The sequence below is a fragment of the Gekko japonicus genome, unplaced genomic scaffold (assembly GCF_001447785.1).
Source record: "Gekko japonicus isolate JY-2015 unplaced genomic scaffold, Gekko_japonicus_V1.1 scaffold5734, whole genome shotgun sequence".
Classification (NCBI taxonomy): Eukaryota; Metazoa; Chordata; class Lepidosauria; order Squamata; family Gekkonidae; genus Gekko; species Gekko japonicus.
Window position 1 is genome coordinate 20263 of NW_015165423.1, and position 9774 is coordinate 30036.

Here is a 9774-nt window from a genome sequence, read left to right on the forward strand (position 1 = left end):
TCTTCCGATGACTGCTCTTGAGAGAACGGCTCCGAGAGAACTTGTGACTGACCCAAGGTCACACCAGCAGCTGCATGTGGAGGAGTGGGGAATCCATCCCGGTTCTCCCAGATGAGAGTCCGTGCTCCTAACCCCTATGTCAAACTTGCTCTCTACACCAAACTGACCCCACTGCGTCGCCATCACTCAACTGTGACTGGACATCACTTTCCACTGATTTATTGGTCATTGACCAATGTTTGCCTTAGGCTCTCTGGTCACCAAGGCTCCTGGCCATTGTTGGTCACGTTCCGGCCTTTTGTTTTGGTTTAGCGGTTGAGATAAACCGACTTGATTGTTTCATTGTATTCCGTTCCTTTTATGTACCTCCCTTCTGAGGGCGCAGTGTTTGCTCAATCCCATCAGCTATCTTTAAATAAACAAACATGCGGAACGGTTGCCAGCATTCCCGAGGTTATGCGTTTGAACCTCCCCGGTCGCTTCCTGCTCAGCAGCTATTGCGGACTTTAATAATGTTGAAAGTAACGTCACGGTCAACAGTGTTTCGGCTGGTGGTGGATCTTGCAAGTGGTAGGCACAAAAGAAGAGGGTTTCCCACCCAGTGCTCCCTCTAAGCTGTGGAGTCCTGTGAGCAAAAAATTCTACTTTGTGAGCTACTGGCATTAACGTTGTGAGCGAGCCATTTGGCTGCTGCGCAAATCAGTTTGCTCTGGAGCCCTTCCTCCCTGAGCCAAGACAAAAAACGTGTGAGCCGGAGGCTAAAAAACTGTGAGATGGCTCACACTAACTCAGCTGAGAGGGAACGCTGTAATTCCCCAACTCTTCTTTTTCCCCCTCTGCCTCCGTGGAATCTTCTCTTCCATCTTCCCGTCTCAGGCAGGGGTTCAACTCTTCATGTGTTCAGCTTTGGGCAGCTCTTGGCGGGGAAAGCGTCTTCCCCGCTTCCTTCTCTCCGGCGCCTTAGAAGCGAGAAGTATCTCTGTTTTCAGTTCTCCTCCTGTCAAGCCGGTTGCGCAATCCACCCTCTCTGGGTTCGGAGTGTCCTCTGCAGCGCCTGTCGTTCCTCCCTTAGATCTCCGCTTGCTGATTCCGCGCAAGATTAAATCCTGCCCAGGTTCTGCACTACCTCGGGTGGCGATAAGGCCCTCTTTGAATTTGAACTGGCTGCACACGCTCCCGTCTGGAGGTCTTTGGCTGTAGCTCAGCCGCCTCTGGATTCTGCCTTTGGGCTGGGTGCCGGGGATAGACCCAGAGGGCCTGGACTCGCCCGAAGTCCCCCGATCTTGGAAACTAAGCAAGGTCAGTCATGGTTAGTTCCCTGGATGGCAGACTGCCGAGGAAGACAAGGGTGCCGAGGAAGACACACCACCCACCCCTGAATGACTCTTGGCTTCAAAATCCTCGGGGGGCACCGGAAGTTGGCCACGACCTGGTGAGAGATGTAGTGTTTGGTGTAGCGGTTAACTGTGCGGACCGTAATCTGGGAGAACTGGGTTTGACTGAATGACTTGGCTTCAAAATCCTCGGGGGGCGGCACCGGAAGTTGGCCGCGATCTGATGGCACTTCCCACCACCAGCCGGGTGAGAGATGTAGTGTTCGGTGTGGTGGTTAAGTGCGCGGACCGTAATCTGGGAGAACCGGGTTTGACTCCCCACTCCTCCACTCGCAGCTGCTGGTGTGACCTTGGGCAAGCCATAGTTATGACATGAGCTGTCCTTGAAAGGGCAGTCCTTGAAAGAGCTCTCTCAGCCCCACCTACCTCACAGGGTGTCCGCTATGGGGAGGGGAAGGGAAAGGAGTTTGTTAGCCGCTCTGAGACTCCTGAGTGAAGGGCGGGGTATAAATCCAATCTCTTCTTCTTTTACCTCACAGGGTGTCTGTTGTGGGGAGGGGAAGGGAAAGGAGATTGTAAGCCGCTCTGAGACTCCCGAGTGAAGGGCGGGGTATAAATCAATCTCCTCCTCCTCTTCTTCTTCACAGCAGTCTTTTAAAGCTGTGGAGATGCGAGGCCAGATTTAGGATCTCGGAGGATGTGATGTGGATTTGAATTTTTGCAGGGCGATTGTATACTTGCTTCCAGTAGCTCGGTCGGGAAAGGAGGCCTTCTTGGGAGAGGGGAGAGATTCAGGAAGTCAGACTAATTCCAACCTGTGCAGATATACTAGCAGTGTGGTAGAGAGGTAGTGGAATTCAGCACAGAAGAAGATCCCTGCTGGATCAGACCAAGTGCCCAGTTTGCTGTAGTGGTTAGGAGTGCGGACTCTAATCTGGGAGAACTGGGCTTGATTCCCCACTCCTCCACATGCAGCTGCTGGTGTGACCTTGGGTCACTCACAAGTTCTCTTAGAGCTGTTCTCGCAAGAGCAGTCCTTGAAAGAGCTCTCTCAGCCCTACCTACCTCACAGGGTGTCTGTTGTGGGGAGGGAAAGGGGAAGGGAAAGGAGATTGTAAGCCACTCTGGGACTCCTTCAGGTAGTGAAGGGCAGGGTATAAATCCAATCTCTTCTTCATCTAGCCCAGTGTCCGACTCCCAGCCATGATCACCCTGATTCTTCTTGAAAGCTTACTACCAGGGTATAATTAAAATGATCTTAGGAATCGCTGTTCAGGCGTACTGCTCCTGAACTTGGAGGCTTTCTCATTTGCCACTTTGGAGGCTTTATAATTTGCTCCAGGCTTGGACATTTCCCTGAGTTGTCTCCTGTGTTATGGAAAGAGGATTCTGGGGAGGGGGGGATTCAGGCTGCCATGGGGGGGGGATATAGGAATCATGCTCTGAAGGTGGGATTCCTCCATGCACCCATGGAAACATTACTCTGGATCTGACCTGTTATGGCTAAGAGCCATTAATAGGTTTTGCCAGAAGCAAGGCTAATGTGCTTAAAAAGGCATATTGGCCAGTACGATTTCCGGAGAATAAATTGCCGAGGGCAATTGTTTGCTGGCATGAAGAAAAACTTTCCTTTGTTTTTGTCCTGCGTTCAGTTTCAGAAAGTGCCTTTTGGAGGACCAGCCTACAGGTGTCTGCTCACATCCAGGTGTTTTAAGGCTGTGTCCTCGTTCCTGCCTTCCTGCTGTTCGTTAGCTTGTGAACTTCGGTTATGACTTCTTGCCCCTTATTCTCTAAAAACCAAGAGCACTAACTTTGTAGGGCAAATGCTTCTCCATTTTATGTTTGCTTTTTCCCCTAAACCTAACCCCATTAGCTTTGCTATCTCCCTCCAAGGATCTCTTTCTAGTCTTCCACAAAGCTGTCTTTCGGGGCTGTGGGTTGCTTTAATCCCAACCCAAACTGACAATTATCCTCCTCCCTGTTGAACACTCTGTTGTTGAGCAGTTGGAATGTTTGTGAATGTTCCGTGGAGTGGTGACAATGCTTTCATCACCACAAAGGGTAGTGTAGTATACATATATCCTTGTATATCTGAAGGCTGGGTTTTCTTTTGACCCAATGTGTGACATTGTGTAAAGAGCCTGACGTTGTAAATTACGAAGTGTAGATTTTGTATGTGTCCAGAATGCATCGTGGGCGAAGAGCGCTTTTCGCAGTGCAATCCTTGGCCGAGTTACCCCGTTCTGAGCCCATTAACTTCAGTGAACTGAGACTGGAGTAACCCTGCAGAGGATTGCATAGCAAAAGGCTTTGAACGAAGGAATTCACAAAAGGTACAGAGTGGGGTAGAGGTAATAGGTCAGGGATGTCAAAGATGTGGCCCGTGGGCCGGATCCGTCCTCCCCCCCGCAGGGCTCCCGTCCGGCCCTTGAGCAACTGGCTCTCTCCTGCTTCCTTCTCCAGTACTGCTACTGCTGCGTCACAGCTTGCATAGATCAGTCTGCTGTGGAGCCGTCCTTCCTGAGCTAAGACAAAAATCTGTGAGCTGGAGGCTAGAAAACGGTGAGCTAGCTCACACTAACTCAGCTTAGAGGGAACTCTGCACTTAACCCAGGGAGATATGTCTCTCTCCCTCTATCAGTGTCTTTCGCCTGCAGGTAAAGACTTTTTGCTTTCACCTGGCATACCCCCGATGACGCTCCTTGGCTTTCTTTCCAGCATTGTGTGTGTGTGTTTTTAATCTAATTTTATCATTTTAACTGTATTTTTAACGGTTTTAAATGTTTTAACATTTCTGACCTTCGCCGCCTCGTGGACCCTGATTGGGTGGAAAGGGGGCGTGGAAAAGTTTTATTTGATTCATTCGTCTCACGCCTCTCTCCCCAATGGGGACCCAAGGGGACTGCCATCCTCCTCCTCTCCTTCGTTTTAGTGTCACAACAACCCTGTGAGGTAGGTTAGGCTGAAAGCGTGTGGCGCTCACAGGGTCACCCAGCGAGCTTCCGTGGCATGAGTGGGGATTTGAACCCGGGGCTTCCAGTTACTAACCTGACATTCTTAACTACTACACCGCTCTGGCTCTGCTTCTCAGCGTACCAATTTGGCTGTATGAAGCAGCCCGACATTATTTTCTGCAGATAACTTGGGGTGGAGTGAGGGAGGCAAGAGTGAGCGGGATGGCCCAGGCTAGTCTGACTCGTCAGATCTTGGAAGCTAAGCAGGGTTGGTCCTGGTTAGTACTTGGATGGGAGACCACCGAGGAAACTGTGGGGTTGTTATGCAGAGGCAGGCTATGGAAGACCACCTTTGTTTGTCTCTTCCTTGACTTGGATAGCCCAGGCTAGTCTGATCTCGTCAGATCTCGGAAGCTAAGCAGGGTTGGTCCTGGTTAGTACTTGGATGGGAGACCACCGAGGAAACTGTGGGGTTGTTATGCAGAGGCAGGCCATGGCAGACCACCTTTGTTTGTCTCTTCCTTGACTTGGATAGCCCAGGCTAGTCTGATCTCGTCAGATCTCGGAAGCTAAGCAGGGTTGGTCCTGGTTAGTACTTGGATGGGAGACCACCGAGGAAACTGTGGGGTTGTTATGCAGAGGCAGGCCATGGCAGACCACCTTTGTTTGTCTCTTCCTTGACTTGGATAGCCCAGGCTAGTCTGATCTCGTCAGATCTCGGAAGCTAAGCAGGGTTGGTCCTGGTTAGTACTTGGATGGGAGACCACCGAGGAAACTGTGGGGTTGTTATGCAGAGGCAGGCCATGGCAGACCACCTTTGTTTGTCTCTTCCTTGACTTGGATAGCCCAGGCTAGTCTGATCTCGTCAGATCTCGGAAGCTAAGCAGGGTTGGTCCTGGTTAGTACTTGGATGGGAGACCACCGAGGAAACTGTGGGGTTGTTATGCAGAGGCAGGCCATGGCAGACCACCTTTGTTTGTCTCTTCCTTGACTTGGATAGCCCAGGCTAGTCTGATCTCGTCAGATCTCGGAAGCTAAGCAGGGTTGGTCCTGGTTAGTACTTGGATGGGAGACCACCGAGGAAACTGTGGGGTTGTTATGCAGAGGCAGGCCATGGCAGACCACCTTTGTTTGTCTCTTCCTTGACTTGGATAGCCCAGGCTAGTCTGATCTCGTCAGATCTCGGAAGCTAAGCAGGGTTGGTCCTGGTTAGTACTTGGATGGGAGACCACCGAGGAAACTGTGGGGTTGTTATGCAGAGGCAGGCCATGGCAGACCACCTTTGTTTGTCTCTTCCTTGACTTGGATAGCCCAGGCTAGTCTGATCTCGTCAGATCTCGGAAGCTAAGCAGGGTTGGTCCTGGTTAGTACTTGGATGGGAGACCACCGAGGAAACTGTGGGGTTGTTATGCAGAGGCAGGCCATGGCAGACCACCTTTGTTTGTCTCTTCCTTGACTTGGATAGCCCAGGCTAGTCTGATCTCGTCAGATCTCGGAAGCTAAGCAGGGTTGGTCCTGGTTAGTACTTGGATGGGAGACCACCGAGGAAACTGTGGGGTTGTTATGCAGAGGCAGGCCATGGCAGACCACCTTTGTTTGTCTCTTCCTTGACTTGGATAGCCCAGGCTAGTCTGATCTCGTCAGATCTCGGAAGCTAAGCAGGGTTGGTCCTGGTTAGTACTTGGATGGGAGACCACCGAGGAAACTGTGGGGTTGTTATGCAGAGGCAGGCCATGGCAGACCACCTTTGTTTGTCTCTTCCTTGACTTGGATAGCCCAGGCTAGTCTGATCTCGTCAGATCTCGGAAGCTAAGCAGGGTTGGTCCTGGTTAGTACTTGGATGGGAGACCACCGAGGAAACTGTGGGGTTGTTATGCAGAGGCAGGCCATGGCAGACCACCTTTGTTTGTCTCTTCCTTGACTTGGATAGCCCAGGCTAGTCTGATCTCGTCAGATCTCGGAAGCTAAGCAGGGTTGGTCCTGGTTAGTACTTGGATGGGAGACCACCGAGGAAACTGTGGGGTTGTTATGCAGAGGCAGGCCATGGCAGACCACCTTTGTTTGTCTCTTCCTTGACTTGGATAGCCCAGGCTAGTCTGATCTCGTCAGATCTCGGAAGCTAAGCAGGGTTGGTCCTGGTTAGTACTTGGATGGGAGACCACCGAGGAAACTGTGGGGTTGTTATGCAGAGGCAGGCCATGGCAGACCACCTTTGTTTGTCTCTTCCTTGACTTGGATAGCCCAGGCTAGTCTGATCTCGTCAGATCTCGGAAGCTAAGCAGGGTTGGTCCTGGTTAGTACTTGGATGGGAGACCACCGAGGAAACTGTGGGGTTGTTATGCAGAGGCAGGCCATGGCAGACCACCTTTGTTTGTCTCTTCCTTGACTTGGATAGCCCAGGCTAGTCTGATCTCGTCAGATCTCGGAAGCTAAGCAGGGTTGGTCCTGGTTAGTACTTGGATGGGAGACCACCGAGGAAACTGTGGGGTTGTTATGCAGAGGCAGGCCATGGCAGACCACCTTTGTTTGTCTCTTCCTTGACTTGGATAGCCCAGGCTAGTCTGATCTCGTCAGATCTCGGAAGCTAAGCAGGGTTGGTCCTGGTTAGTACTTGGATGGGAGACCACCGAGGAAACTGTGGGGTTGTTATGCAGAGGCAGGCCATGGCAGACCACCTTTGTTTGTCTCTTCCTTGACTTGGATAGCCCAGGCTAGTCTGATCTCGTCAGATCTCGGAAGCTAAGCAGGGTTGGTCCTGGTTAGTACTTGGATGGGAGACCACCGAGGAAACTGTGGGGTTGTTATGCAGAGGCAGGCCATGGCAGACCAATCTCATCAGATCTCGGAAGCTAAGCGGGGTTGGCCCTGGTTAGCATTGGGATGAGAGACCACCAAGGTAGCCCAGGGTTGCCACGCAGAGGCAGGCGATGGCACACCTACTCTGCTGGTCTCTTGCCTGGACCTGGATGGCCCAGGCTAGCCTGATCTCATCAGATCTTGCAAGCCAAGTAGGGTCAGCCTTGGTTAGTATTTGGGCGGGAGACCACCAAGGAAGTCCAGGGTTGCCATGCAGAGGCAGGCCACGGCAAACCCACCTCTTGCCTTGAAAACCCTGCGGCTGCGGCTTGACGACAACAACAAAAGGGTGAGCATGATTTAGACAGCAGCTGTCAGGACAGACTGTTTTTTAATTTATCTGAAGTGTGGTGACCGTTGTGGGAGAAGAGGGTGCCCCCCAAAAGTAAGGAGGCATTGCTAACACTGGAGCGGATTTCACCGACAGCTGTTCCTAACAAAATCTGGTTTTGTCTTTGGGAGAGAGGGAGAGGGAGAGGGAGGCTGAGTGTTTGTCTGCAGGCCGGGGCTGCGATCACACACACTAAGTAATCCACTTTCAGTGCACCGAAATTTCCAACTGGATTCTGCCATTTCACACAGTACAGTCCAATTGGAAAGTGCATTGAAAGTGGATTGAAAGTGCGTTATGTAGTGTGTGTGATCGCAGTCTGAGATTACGGCCCTCACACTTAAAGGGGAACAAAACTGTGCGACTCACGGCCCGTGTATTTCTTCAAACAGCCTCGACTCTCTGCTCCCCGAATCCGGGATTGTGGCCGACATTGACTTGGAGAACATTCTCTCGTTGAACGACGACAGCTTCTACGAGCTCAAGAGCCAACCCATTGGTGTGAGGTAAGGGAGAAACGAGGGGAAACCATTTTGGGTCCACCTCATAAGTTCCTGCAGCCTTCTTCTGAGGCTTTTCTTCGCCTATGGGCTTCCTCCTCCACAGTTTGGGGCTGAGGAGGAGGAGGTATCCCAAATACTCCCATAACAAATGGGCCCTTGAGATAATTTTCCCTCTGTTGTTGGACGCGTTGACAGAGAACACAAGAGTGAAAGCCCTGTGTAGCCCTAAAGGTAAAGGTAAAGGTTCCCTTGCTCGAAAGCCAGTCGAGTCCGACTCTAGGGTTGCGGTGCTCATCTCCGTTTCAAAGCCGAAGAGCCAGCGCTGTCCGAAGACATTTCCGTGGTCATGTGGCTGGCATGACTATACACCAAGGTGCACGGAACGCTGTTACCTTCCCAGTGAAGTGGTACCTATTTATCTACTTGCAATTTCTTGCTTTTGAACTGCTAGGTTGGCAGGAGCTGGAACTAGAGACGGGAGCTCACTCCATCATGCGGCAACTCGGGTCTCGAACTGCTGAACTGCTGACCTTCCACAGCCTGCAGTTCGGCATCTTAACCACTTGAGCCACCGCAGCTCCTTATGTGACCCTAAACAGCGCTAAAATAGAAACTTTATTAACAAATACTATACTATCAAATGTCTTAAAGACAATAAATTTAACAATCAATGTTACAACACAACATACAGCAAAAAAATCGTAAATGAAACCCGGCTCATAACTTTGAACTGCCAGTAAAAGGAGCCATGTAGTACAAATCAATATGTAAACAATTGCAGGGACGTTGTGAACGTCTTCACAAGTAATACGGCTCCAGACGCTGTATGCAGCCGTGGAATCAATAATACACATTTGTCATGAGACAAGGATTCCGGATGTGACCTCTTTTTGAGATCATGTCTGTTGTATCAGTCAGTATACCATTTGAGAAAAAGGACAATTTCACATGATTATCATAAACCCATGAAGGGTTCACAGTTTGGTGTATAACGATCCACATAAACGGGCTCCCAACTAGATAATATTAACAAAGGTAATAACTCAAATGTAACTGCTATAGCTGGAGAATTGATTGTTAAATTTATTGTCTTTAAGACATTTGATAGTATAGTATTGTTAATAAAGTTTCTATTTTAGGGCAGTTTAGGTCTACATAACGTTTATACTCCTTTCTACTCCTTAGAATGTGAAAAGTTCTCGGTGTTGAATGAAGGCGATAGTAGAGAGTAAACTTTCTGGAACTGTTGAGAAGAGAAGAAGGAGAAGAAGAGATTGGATTTATACCCTGCCCTTCACTCAGAGTCTCAGAGCCACTTACAAACTCCTTCCCCTCCCGACAACAGATACCCTGTGAGGTAGGTGGGGCTGAGAGAGCTCTTTCAAGAACTGCCCTTTCATGGACAGCTCTTGTCAGAACTATGGCTTGCCCAAGGTCATCCAACCAGGTGCAAGTGGAGGAGTGGGGAATCACACCCATCTCCCAGTTTAGAGTCCACACACGTAACCACTACACCAAACGCCCCTGTTTTTCCCAGAAAACAATGGGGGAAAATAAAAAAAATATATGCAGTCCTAATTCCAGAGAATTCCTGTGTTAATCAGTTGGAGCAAAATTACACTGGAGTTCAGCAGCATCATAAAGATGAACAAAATTTATTTCAGTATAAGCTTTTGTGAGTCTCGGTTTATTTCCCCAGATACGTCAGGCCCAGGGTTGCCAGCTCCTGGCTGGGAAATTCCTGGAGATTTGGGGGGGGTGGAGCCTGAGGAGGGCGGGGTTTAGGAAGGGGAGGG

General features: G+C 50.3%; 1 long non-coding RNA gene across 1 annotated transcript in view; it reads left to right on the forward strand.

The window, feature by feature from the left end:
• LOC107109969 overlaps nt 1–9774 on the forward strand; it is a 27175-nt gene that overhangs the window by 10244 nt on the left and 7157 nt on the right. The window contains exon 2 of the long non-coding RNA XR_001482495.1: nt 7868–7981. This is a non-coding gene — a long non-coding RNA (uncharacterized LOC107109969). The remainder of the gene's footprint in view (nt 1–7867; nt 7982–9774) is intronic.